Source organism: Camelus dromedarius, chromosome 2, assembly GCF_036321535.1.
Source record: "Camelus dromedarius isolate mCamDro1 chromosome 2, mCamDro1.pat, whole genome shotgun sequence".
NCBI classification, from domain to species: Eukaryota; Metazoa; Chordata; class Mammalia; order Artiodactyla; family Camelidae; genus Camelus; species Camelus dromedarius.
In genome coordinates, this window is record NC_087437.1 from 21441598 (window position 1) to 21452804 (window position 11207).

The 11207-nt window shown below is 41.6% G+C and overlaps 1 protein-coding gene across 4 annotated transcripts in view; it reads right to left on the reverse strand.

The window, feature by feature from the left end:
• Nucleotides 1–4849, reverse strand: part of TFDP2 (transcription factor Dp-2) — a 156239-nt gene extending 151390 nt beyond the window's left edge. For 3 of the 4 annotated variants that reach the window (XM_031446362.2, XM_031446411.2, XM_031446264.2), the window contains exon 1: nucleotides 4525–4848. The gene's annotated coding sequence lies outside the window, so the exon portion shown is untranslated. Of the gene's footprint in view, nucleotides 1–4524 lie in introns of all 4 variants that reach the window. The other variant, XM_064491736.1, reaches the window with a different exon arrangement.
• Between the last annotated feature and the right edge of the window lie 6358 nt (nucleotides 4850–11207).

The following is an 11207-nucleotide window of genomic DNA, read 5'->3' on the forward strand; positions in this document are numbered from 1 at the left end:
ATTAGATCATTATAGATGTTTCCAGTGGGGAAGAAAAGACTTTAAAGAGATACATGCATTTTGAAAACAAAGATGACTCTGGCTGCAATGATTAAGGGACTGGAGACAGAAAAAGATGGAAAGAAGGAAGATCAATAGGAAGCTATTACTGTAGAGATGGAGGCCCAGGCTACAGTAACAACTGTAGAAATGGAGAGAAATGGGTGTCGATTAACCTGTTTCCAGCATCTCTATCAAGAAAAACTCTCTTCAGACTGGATGGGGTTAAACAAGCATTGGCATCTTGCGCAAAACGGTCATGTAATAAATTTAATCAATGAATTAATGGAAACCAAAGCTCAATACGGATGAGAGTATTTTTAAAGAGAGTTCCTAACTGCTCCAAGCAAACCTTCGGTGAGGTTTATCACTCCAGATGGAATGTCCACACCGCTGCTGGGGAAAGGGGGTCTTGCCAACTACTGACCACTTAGGTTAAATGTAGCTCTAGGCAAGATGTTAGAATCAATTACTGAGTGGACTTTATGAACACAAAAAAGCAGTAACCAACACACGCCACTGGAAACCAGTCTAGTTTCATTAAGGACAAGTAATGACAAATTAATGCTCTTTTCCTGACAGTTACTGAACAGACAGGAGTTTTTAAATGAAGTATATAAAATTATCTGGCCTTTAGGAAGGCAAGTGTTAAAATTTCTTACATATTCCTTGTGAAAACCTGGAACTATCTGAGGTAGATAATGATAAATTAGCTGGATTTCTAATTGGCTGAACAACTTGAACCAAAGAATAAACAAGTTTTTAAAAATCAATCCTAAGAGAGGTCTCCAGCAGGGCAAGACCTCTGTTCTTAGGCCTGCCTAGGCAACATTTTCGTAAGACTTAAATGAAGGCTGTCAGCATTATCAAACGTATAGTTTCTCAAGTCTTTTGTACTGAATGACCAAATCAAGATTTTTTTTTTAGAGTCAACATACTGGAACCAACCTGACAAGATACAATTTAATTTAGATAAATGCAAAGTCCTACCAAAAAATGTTCTATCAAAGACCTGGGAGAGCACCGACAAAACAACTCAAAGATTCTAATTGATTACAATGTCAATAATGGGTAATGTACATAGCACTTAAATGCCAGGGACCACTCTAAATGCTCTACATTATATGCATTCATTTATTCCTTAAAACAACTCTATGAAATAGGTACTACTGTAAATTCCATTTTACAGATGAGAAAATTGAGGCCCCAAAAGGTTTACAAAATTTACTCAAGGTCACCCAGCTGATAAACTGTACAGCCAGGATCTAAACCCAGGCAGGCTAGACCCAGAGTTCATCTTCTTAGACAGGACATTATCATGAATTAACAGTGCAATATCATTGCCAGAGAAGCAAGTCTACTCTTAAAGTACATGCTTTAAAATCAGAAAGATAACTTATGGTCTTCTCTACTGGTTAATGTCTCATTATGGCTACTACACTTCCAGTTTCTTTTTATTTTTATTTTTCAAATGGAGGTACTGGGAATTGAACCAAGCACCTCAGGCAGGCTCAGCATGTGCTCTACCAACTATACCCCAACCCCCATGGCTACTACACTTTTAAGAAGAATTTGGGCGAACAGACACACCCACAAATAAGCCATCAGTATTGTGAGAAGATGCAGATCAAACAACAAAAATCATTAGAAGGTAAAAACTGAGAATATCTTGTCTAGTGAAGAAAAGAATCAGTAGGATATATGAAGTAGCTTTAAATATCTGAAAACATATAGAGGAGACAGAACTAGCACCAGTGAAGATATAACTTCTAATTCAGTGAAAGAAATAATTTTATAAAAATTAGAGTTGTCCAAATATCTTTGCCTAAGAAACTATGGCTCTTCTCTCCAGAAAAATATACAAATGCATATAATTTTGTATAAAATTTCCAAGGGTTCACAAATCTACTTTTTAAATCTATTCATGTCCCATACCTAGAGTCATATATCCCAGGTTAAAATGGAAAAGATTCAAGTATGAAGAGATGAATGTATTTAATTATCTTTAAAATTCATTACAACTTAAAATTTTATGACATACGAAAACTCAACTCTATGCTTTCTGGTTTCTTCTAAGATACATTAAGATACACACCTCTTACAATAAGAGTTTAAAATATGGTAAGTTCAGAAAAACAGTGAAATCAAGTTTGCTAAGTGACAACGTAAACTGACTGTAAGTAAGTTCATATATAGGATGGCTTATTTTAATCTTTAAAAGAAACATACCTCAGTGTAAAGGTGAAAAAAAAGGGCACTAATATACTACTCAATATCTAACATTTAATGGCCAAATTAGGTATTTCCCCCTCTTTAAGACTTCATCTTAAACTCCCCCTTTTCAAGTTTTATCTGTAGTTAACAGTTAAGGTTGACAAAAGAAGAAACAGTGGACTAGAAGACAGAATATTAGGTTCTAATTCACTAACTTTGCCATGAATTTAATTTTGGCTTAGTCTGTTTCTTCTCCATGTTCTAAGAACTTTCATATACCTAAAAGAGCTTCAAAAATGGTAAAGTGCTATGTAAATATGAATAACTCATGCATGATTTATAAAACATAACACAGCAACAGCAAGAAAACAAAGCAGTCTTTCTACCACGTTAAAAAAAAAAGTAAAGGTATATTCACATTTCAATTCCTAATTACAAAAAGCAATCTTTGAATCCTTCAGGGTGTGTTTCAGCGTATAATTTTCATCCACAAATGCTTTCCACATTAAGGAGAAACATATCTGTACATCCAATTTCAAGCTGTATTAAGAGGACATAGCTCAGACAGTTAAGAATTTTGGCTGCAAGGGAAAAACTTGAAGGTGCCAAATGGACCACATATTTACAAGAGTTGGGGGGAAAGTTACATGATCAAAAAATGGTAATATGAAGTTATCACACACTTGAAAATTCTGTTTTCTCTCTTCATTAAACAACCAGAAATAAAGAGAACTGAAAAAGGAGAGTTTAATAAGTCTTGGGCCTTTATTCAATATAAGTGCCACACTGCTGAAGCTGCAAGTGCACTGCCAGAGCAGTGCTACAGACACCATGTCTGCCCTGAGCCTAGACTCTAGTTCCAGGCACAAGATGTTCTAATAAATAACAAATGCATCCAGAGCCAGCACTCAAGTGTGACAGAATCCGGGGTCTAGGCATTTGATTTTTCTCCGGGTGCTACTTGAGAATGGACACTGTCATTAAAGATTTATTACAGTAACAGGAGAGTGATAAAGCCTCAGCTAAATTATAGGCTAACCCATGAAATGGAAAAGCAACATGCAATATCAGAGCAACTTAATTATTCTCTTTAATTTTGTACAGAAGGTAGGGTCATGATTACACCACATAGAGGACAGATCTATATAGAGATCAACTATATCTCTATTAGGTGAAGATGATTTCAAGCCAATAAGAGGAAAGAAAAGTGGCCCAGAAAAAATTAGGCTATAAAAGGCAAATGAAAAAACACAGCATTAAGGTCTGGGGGAGAAAGAGGAAGGAAGGGAATGAGCTACTGATTTACTAAAAAGAGAGTAAAGAAGTCGGACAGGGAGTCTGAGTCCTTTGAGATAGAATGAGGAAGAGAAAAGTATTCAAAGGCTCAAGGGAGCTTCAGCAGTGAATACGGAAAGGGATGAGCGTTAACCATTTCAACAGAAAAAGAGAAAAGACAATACGGGGAAATTTTCTAAACCATCTTTCACGGTGGTCAATAACAAAAATGCCTAATGCATGCAGGGCAGGTAACATTATATGGGGTAAGCTCTGTTCCAAATGATTCTGCCGATTAGTCCTTTTCCGTCTAGCAACACCCCCAATAGGTGGATATTACTATTTTACAGATGAAGAAACTGAGACCGCACAAGGCAAGGTAACACAAGCTGGCACCAGACGCCGAGCGCTCATCGGTTAGTTGAACTGTCTCTGCAAGATCCTACAAAAACCTTTTACACTTTTCTGTAGAGAGGGACCTTGGGTCTCTGGACGTCTCAGAGGCATCTGGGCCCAAAAAGTGATCCTCTGTCTCAGAGAAAAGTTCCCTTATGCGGGCTATGAGGCTCTTCCAAATGCACAAGCCTTTGGAATTCTGAAACACACCTGAAATACAACTAAAATACAGATGGAGACGTGTGGATCATGAAAGGAGGAAAAGTCAGAACACCAGACTTAGAAGCCATCCTCCTCCCCTGAAGGTACCGAGAGGAGAAAGCAGCCCTTCCTCTCTTCCACGAGGCGTGACTCAGGGACAGTGCCTCCCCACAATTTGCTGTGGGGGGTGGGGCGGGGGTCTCCTATTTCCGACTCTCCCACCCCCTTCCAGACACTCAAGGGTTACTCGCTAGGCCTGGAAGAACGCAAGGGAATAAACAGATGGGACTCGGGTGACACGGGGCCCGGAGGCGCAGGGAGGGAAACCTGCCCCGGAACACGCCGGGCCGGGTCTAGAGGCCCTCTGCACGGGGCCCGCGCCCGCGCCCTGGACCTTACCGCCGCTCGGCTGCAGAGGACGAGGTGGCCACGCAGGGCTGTTCCTCGAGCCCGAGGCGCGTCTTCGGGCGCCGCCGCTCCAGTGGCGCCCGCGCTTGGCGGCGGCCGAGTGCCGGCGGACTCACGCTCGGGGCAGGGTGAGCAATCCGCGGCCTGCCCAATCGCCGCCCTGGAGTTCGAGGCCCCGGGACGCCGACCGCGCGCGCGCCCTCGAGCTTGCCCAAAGAGGAAGGGTCAGGGCGCGCCCCGCGTACAGAGCAGCGCCGGCGGCTGCAGCCGAGATCGCTGGCGGCTTCGACCGCCCTCGCCCGGCCCTGCCTGCCTCTGCCCCGCTTCCCCCGCGCGAGGTTTGGCGGCGGAGCAGCACGGTCAGCGCCGATTGGCCCTCTGGATGAGTGACGTAAGGCGCCTCTCCCCACGGATTGGCCAGGCCGTCGGTGCGTGCAAGGAGTAAACAAACCCCGCCCCCAGGCTTCCCAAAGAGAGGAGGGGGCCGCGAGGTAAAGGAGTGGGGGCTTAGGCACTCTGCCCTACCCTGGGTTTTCCACCCGAGGTTCCCAGTAGGTACCCCGCAGCGACCCCGTCACTTGGCTCCCCAGCCGCCTCTGGGGCAAGCTGCAGGCCTGAGGCCTAAAATTTATAGACACACCCTTTCCCCCTCCCTTTCCCCGGCTTGGGTGGGAATCTTGACTTTTCCATCCACCCCCATCCCCCAGACCCGAAGCAGGAAAACTCCCATCTCTCTTAGAAAAAAGGAGAACTAGGGCGGGTACATCTCTGTCCCCAGGCATTTGATGGGTCACCTCCAGGGGAAGCAAGCGTGGAGGGGGATGGGGACCGGTGACTGTGAGGCCACGTGGGGGACCAAGTGTGCAGTACCCTGTAAATTATTCAGTGGGTTAGAGACCTCTGGGCATGCGGGTTCTTCAGTACACAGGCAAGTGAGACCCAAACCAGGCCAGGTCACCAGGTCACGTGGAAGCTGAAAAGAAAATCGCTGCTCACACCCCCAAATACCTGCCCATTTAGTTCAATATTAATAGATTTTGTCTATTACTTCTGTGCCTATCTTGTGTGAGCTTACGTTTTAGTGGGGTGGGAAAGACAATATGCAACAAAAATAAGCAAAATACAAACTGTGTTACATGCTGGTACCTACCATGGGGAAAAATCCGTCCGCGACGGTTTTTGAGGGATGGCTTGTCTTAAATAGAGTGCTCAGGGAAGGCGGCAGGAAAGGTGCTGTTCAAATAAATACCTGAAGGAGGTGGAGGAGGTGAGAGGAGGTGGGTGGACCTTTCTCTGGGGTAGAGTGAAGAGATAATTTCTGCATAAGTGTACATAGATAAAGTCCTAGTCAGGAATGCCCGATGCAGTCTCCTTGGACTGATTCTAAAATGCAAAATCCCCTATGGAGTCATCACCTTGCAGTTTCCAGTAACCAATCAATAGGATCTTATTTAATTTCCACAGAAATTTTAAGTTTCAATTCAACAAATAATTTTCGAACACTCTAGGCACAATGATACAAAAATGAGCAAAACAGACAAAACCTCCATCCCCAAGGAGCTCAGCCTAGCAGGAGAGATGGGTGGTACCATCCATCAGTACAATGTGTAAACAATCATAGTAGAAGCAGACACATAGCAGCACTTGGGCTATGGGGGAAGGGTGGTTGGTGGATGTTATTGAAGAGCTGTACCTCAGTATCTCTTTATCTATAAAGACAACTCTGCTGAATTTTGGAGTCAGGCTATGGCTATCGGGAATTGTGTAACCTCTTTGTCAGGTGAGAGTCTGAAGATAATATTAAGCCATGAGAAATTATGAATATTTGGTAGTTTTCATATGGCTCCATTTACTCACTTGTAGAGTTAATACGAGGATTTTGCTATGTGATGCAAAAAGTAACTGTTCAATAAATGATGGCAATTATGATGATTTGATAACACTGGTTTTAAAAAAAATGTTTTAAAAGTCAATATTTCACAGCACCTTCCAACACTGTGAAGTAAAATGGGCAGTGAAAGTTTTCCATATACTGGTTTAATCTAGCTGTGAATTTCCATGACCTAATCAGGGAATGCTGTAAAAGACACTAAATGCTGGTTTCACAGCAGGCCAAGAAATTCAGAATAAGGAACAGCTTGGTTTTGAAGCCAAAAACTGAAAATTCTCCAGAACGGAATAAATTGTCAAGTTGCTTCAGGGAGGAAAATTCATGTAAATCAATTTTTCATTCCCACTCACAGTTCCAATTTAGCAAATTTGCCTAACAGTCAGCTTTCTCCCTTCCTTCTCATTTCCCCCATTAAGGGATCTTATTTCCTTTGAAAAGGAAAAGAACGCTTCCACTATATCCAGTGCAAGAGAGTAGATGTCTGAAACATGACAGAACACTTATTGATTCAGCAAACACTTATTAAGCACTTACTGTATGTGAACAACAGGGCGAGGCACTGGAAATACAGACATGAATGTCCAAAGGGCTCCGTTCATGGGTAGTCCTTGGGCTTAGAACAATCCCCCAGTTTATCCACACCTCATCTACGTTTGCCTTCTCATCTAAGCTGAAAAAAAACTTCATCCAGAAAATCTTCGTCTGACTCCCCGTCTCCAGCTCTTTTCTCATAAAATTGTTTGTCTTTCTAACATTCATCAAACTTGTAATTTTCTTTTAGCGTCTGTAGCCTGTTAGACTGTAAGCTCCTTGAGATTCAGAGCTATGTCATCCTATTCACTTCAATATCCTCGGTGCTTAAGCTCAGTAAGTTTTTGTTGAATGGATGAGAATGGCACAGCGCAGCACCATTGGAAAGAGGAGAGAGGCATAAATAAATACCCTACTTGTAAACATGTGGGCCAACAAAGGGACAGCCATGAAAGAGACAGATCTGTACAGTTAAACCTGAGGAATTTCACTGTGCTGCTGTCTCCTGGTGCTGGGTGCTGCTTTCTGTAGGTGGAGCTACTGGACTCCTGGACCAGTGCCTCTCAAACTTGAATGTGCACAGGAATCACTTGGAGATCTTACTAAAACTCAGACTCTGAATCAGCAGGTCTGAGGTGCGGTGTGGAGCCTCAATTTCCAACAGACTCCCAGCTGGTGTGGTGCTGCCCAGACCCCACACTTTAAGTCACAAGGTCCTCAGAGACACCTTATTAGCAACCCAGGGATCAGCAGTTGTCTCAACTTTTGGTAGTTGGAAATATGACTTTTTTTTTTTAAAGCATCCTGTTTTCACACCTAATCCATCCAGGGAGATAAAAGAAATAACACTTATGAGAAAAAATGTGTTAAATCAAGGCCTGTCTTCCAGAGACAGTTTTATTATGTGCAGTTTAATCACATGAATAGGGCAGAGTGGAATCAAAGCCTTGGAATTTCCTCAGTGAGGGACACAACTTTCTCCAGAGTTCATTTCTGGAACGACTTGGTTCAGGCAGCAGAAGGATTTCACAGTCACCATTAATAAAAGTAACCTCTAAATTGGGAGTTCAAGATTTGCAGATACTAACATATATAAAATAGATAAACAACAAGTTTATACTGTATAGCACAGGGAACCATATTCAGTATCTTATACTAACTTATGGTGAAAAAGAATATGAAAATGAATATATGTATGTTCCTATATGACTGACGCATTGTGCTGTACACAAGAAATTGACACAATATTGTAAACTGATTATACTTCAATAAAAAGTATTTTTCAAAAAATGAATAAAAATAAAAGTAAACTTTTTATCAAACCTAAAGTTCTTTGTATGACATATATTTTATTCATTCTAAAAATATAAAGTCTATGAGAGATATAAAAATAATGATAAACTCTCACATACCAGCCTAAGAAACTGGAAATTAACACTGCTGGAGCCCCTACGTGTGCTTCTCTAACTTGGCCCTCTGCCTTTCCCTCCCCAAAACAACCCTATTCTAAATTATAATTTCCGTGGTTTCCTTTATAACTTTTGACACATATGTATGAAACTCCAAACACTCTATTTCTTGGTTTTGCATCTTTTTGAACTACATACCTTTGGGGTCAAACTTTATTACTTATATGCATTTTTTTTTTTTTTTGCTCAAAATTTTAAGACCTCTGTCTTAACAGCTGCAGTTCACTGATTTGCACTGATGTGAAAAATAAAAAAATGTACATAGTCCTTTACTTATTGGTAGGCATTCGGGTTTTCTATCTTTTTTTCTACTCTGCCATACACGTAAAAGTTGCCATAGAGTCAGCTATGTGCCACAGGTGAAGAGTCAAAATGTTTAACAACTGGTAACACACAGATCTTGGCTTCTTCTCCTTCCCCACTCCCACTCTGAGAAAATTCTCACGTGCAGGTGGCTTATTCTGGAAAACGATTCCAAGGAGCAGGAGTAGGGGCTAGGAAGCATGAGACACAAAGGAGGAAAGACGAAGCCAAGGATATGTTACTGAGATGATAACTGCTGGAGGCCCCCGAGGCTGGATGGTGCAGGGTAGTCTCCAAGGAGCTATGAAGAACACACCTCAGAATTGTCCACGTAAGGAACAAAAGAGGAGCGTTATTTATATACTGGCTCCCTTTCCCATTGCTTAAACATTACCCATTCAGTGCCAGCTCTCTAACTTCCAGGTTTGACCATGCTGGAAGATAACAAAATGGGTTCAAATGAGTATTCCCAGCAGGGAGGCTGAGAAATTCCAGCTCAGAAAACAAGAGATTTGGTAAAGTAAGGTGCTATCAGGTTTCACCTGGGCAGCTGACTGCTGCAACAACTGGAATAAAAAAGGTGGGCTAAGAGGATGTGAAGTGGGGCCAGAGGTGACCAAATGGTCAATAATTGAATAATCAATGGAGGACAGGCAACAGCTCCTGACAGAGAAGGCCATGACATCACTTCTGCAGTATTCCAAGAAAAATTAAGAACCTTAACCTAATCACAAGAAAATATCAGGTCAGTCCAAACCAAAGAACATTCTATAAAATAACTGCCAGGGTTCTTAAAAAATGTGAAGGTCATGAGAGAAGACTAGGGAACTGTCATAGATTGGAAGAGACTAAGAAGACATGAAAATTAAATGCAATGTTGGATCCTGGGTGGAATCCTGGACCAAAAAAGGACAACAGCTGGAAAACTATCAAAATTCAAATAAGGTCTGTGGATTCGTTTATACTACTGTTTCAATGTGAATTTCTCAGTTTAAGTAATTATGTAAGATGTTAATTAGGAGAAGATGGGGAAATGGGGAACTCGGTGTACTACTTTTACAACTTTTCTGTAAGTCTAAAATTATTTCAAAATAAAAAGTTAAAAAACTAAATGCTGGAAATCAACTATTCTTTAATTTAAAAAAAACTCTATAAATACTGGGGATCTTATTCAAATACAGATCCTGATTCAGTAAATCTGGAATGAAGCCTAAAGTTCTGCTTTTCTGAAAAGCACTCTGGTGACAGTGAGGCTACTGGTCTCCACAACATATTTAAGTAGCAAGGCCTTTTCCCTCCTGCTGTATTAAGGTGAAACTGACATACAATAAACCATGCATAAAGTAAGTAATTTGGTGAGTTTTGACATATGTATTCACCCATGAAACCACTGTCACAATCAAGATAATGAATTTATTGTTGGCAGGCAATTCCGTGTGGCTCTCTCATTCCTGCTTGTCTTGTAAGCAGATCACTGAGGCCTCTGTCGCAAAACAGAGAGTGTCTCCCTCCAGAGTAGAGGGCAGTTTTGTTTCCTGTCCAATATAATAAAAAAAATTTCCTCTAGCTCAAGAATCAGGCATCCTTACTTGCAGCCCATTACAAGAGGCTCAAGTTTCCTAAGCTTGATACTGCAAACCCACTGTGTGCACAGCATCAACCTGGACACTCACCATAGGAGTAAAGAGGCAAAGAGAACCAGTGCAAATATGAAGATCATGATGTTTGCTACATCATGAGTAATAAAGACTTTAATCTCTGACCCAGGAGTTTCATATCTCCTGCCAGTAGCCATGGAACAGTGGGAGGCTAACTTGCTAGTTTCCAAGTAGAGTAAAATTACAAATTCTTCTCAGCTCTTGACAGTTTGGTTAACGAAGCTGGGATGCCGACAGAGACAGGACTTTCTGGGAGAGACAGGACAATCCTGCAGGCTGGGTTAGAGGATGTGAGAGCTCCTTGGGATCTGGTGGTGAATGCTCTTGCCCACGTGGTGGGTCGGGGGGAAGGGGAATTTAGTAAGTCTAAGGCATCTGCCTTAAAATCGTCACCACTTAATAGGTTGTTTCTTTTTCTAAATAGCAAAAAATCCACTAACACTCCCTGTCATCCCCATTTATTTTTCCTACAACTTCCTTTGCATGAGCCAGATTCTGTAAAAATGATTTTATAATATTTAATGTAATTTATAGTCAGATAAATTTCAGAAAAGTCAGCTCCACGTATTTCCATAATGCCCCTTCCTTGTCCTCCTCATTGGACTATTACTTTGAACAAAAATCAAATCAAAGCCAAACCCCTTCCTTTCTCCTGATAACTGAATGTTTATCATCCTTCAAAATCCCTACTATGAAATGAAACCGTGGTTTCATTCTCTGCTTTGGTCAGGGAATGGGATCCAGATTGTCCAACTGAAGCCTCTACCACCATCGGGAGGTCGCTATATAAGTGTGTGAATGCAAAGCAACGAACAGAGAAAC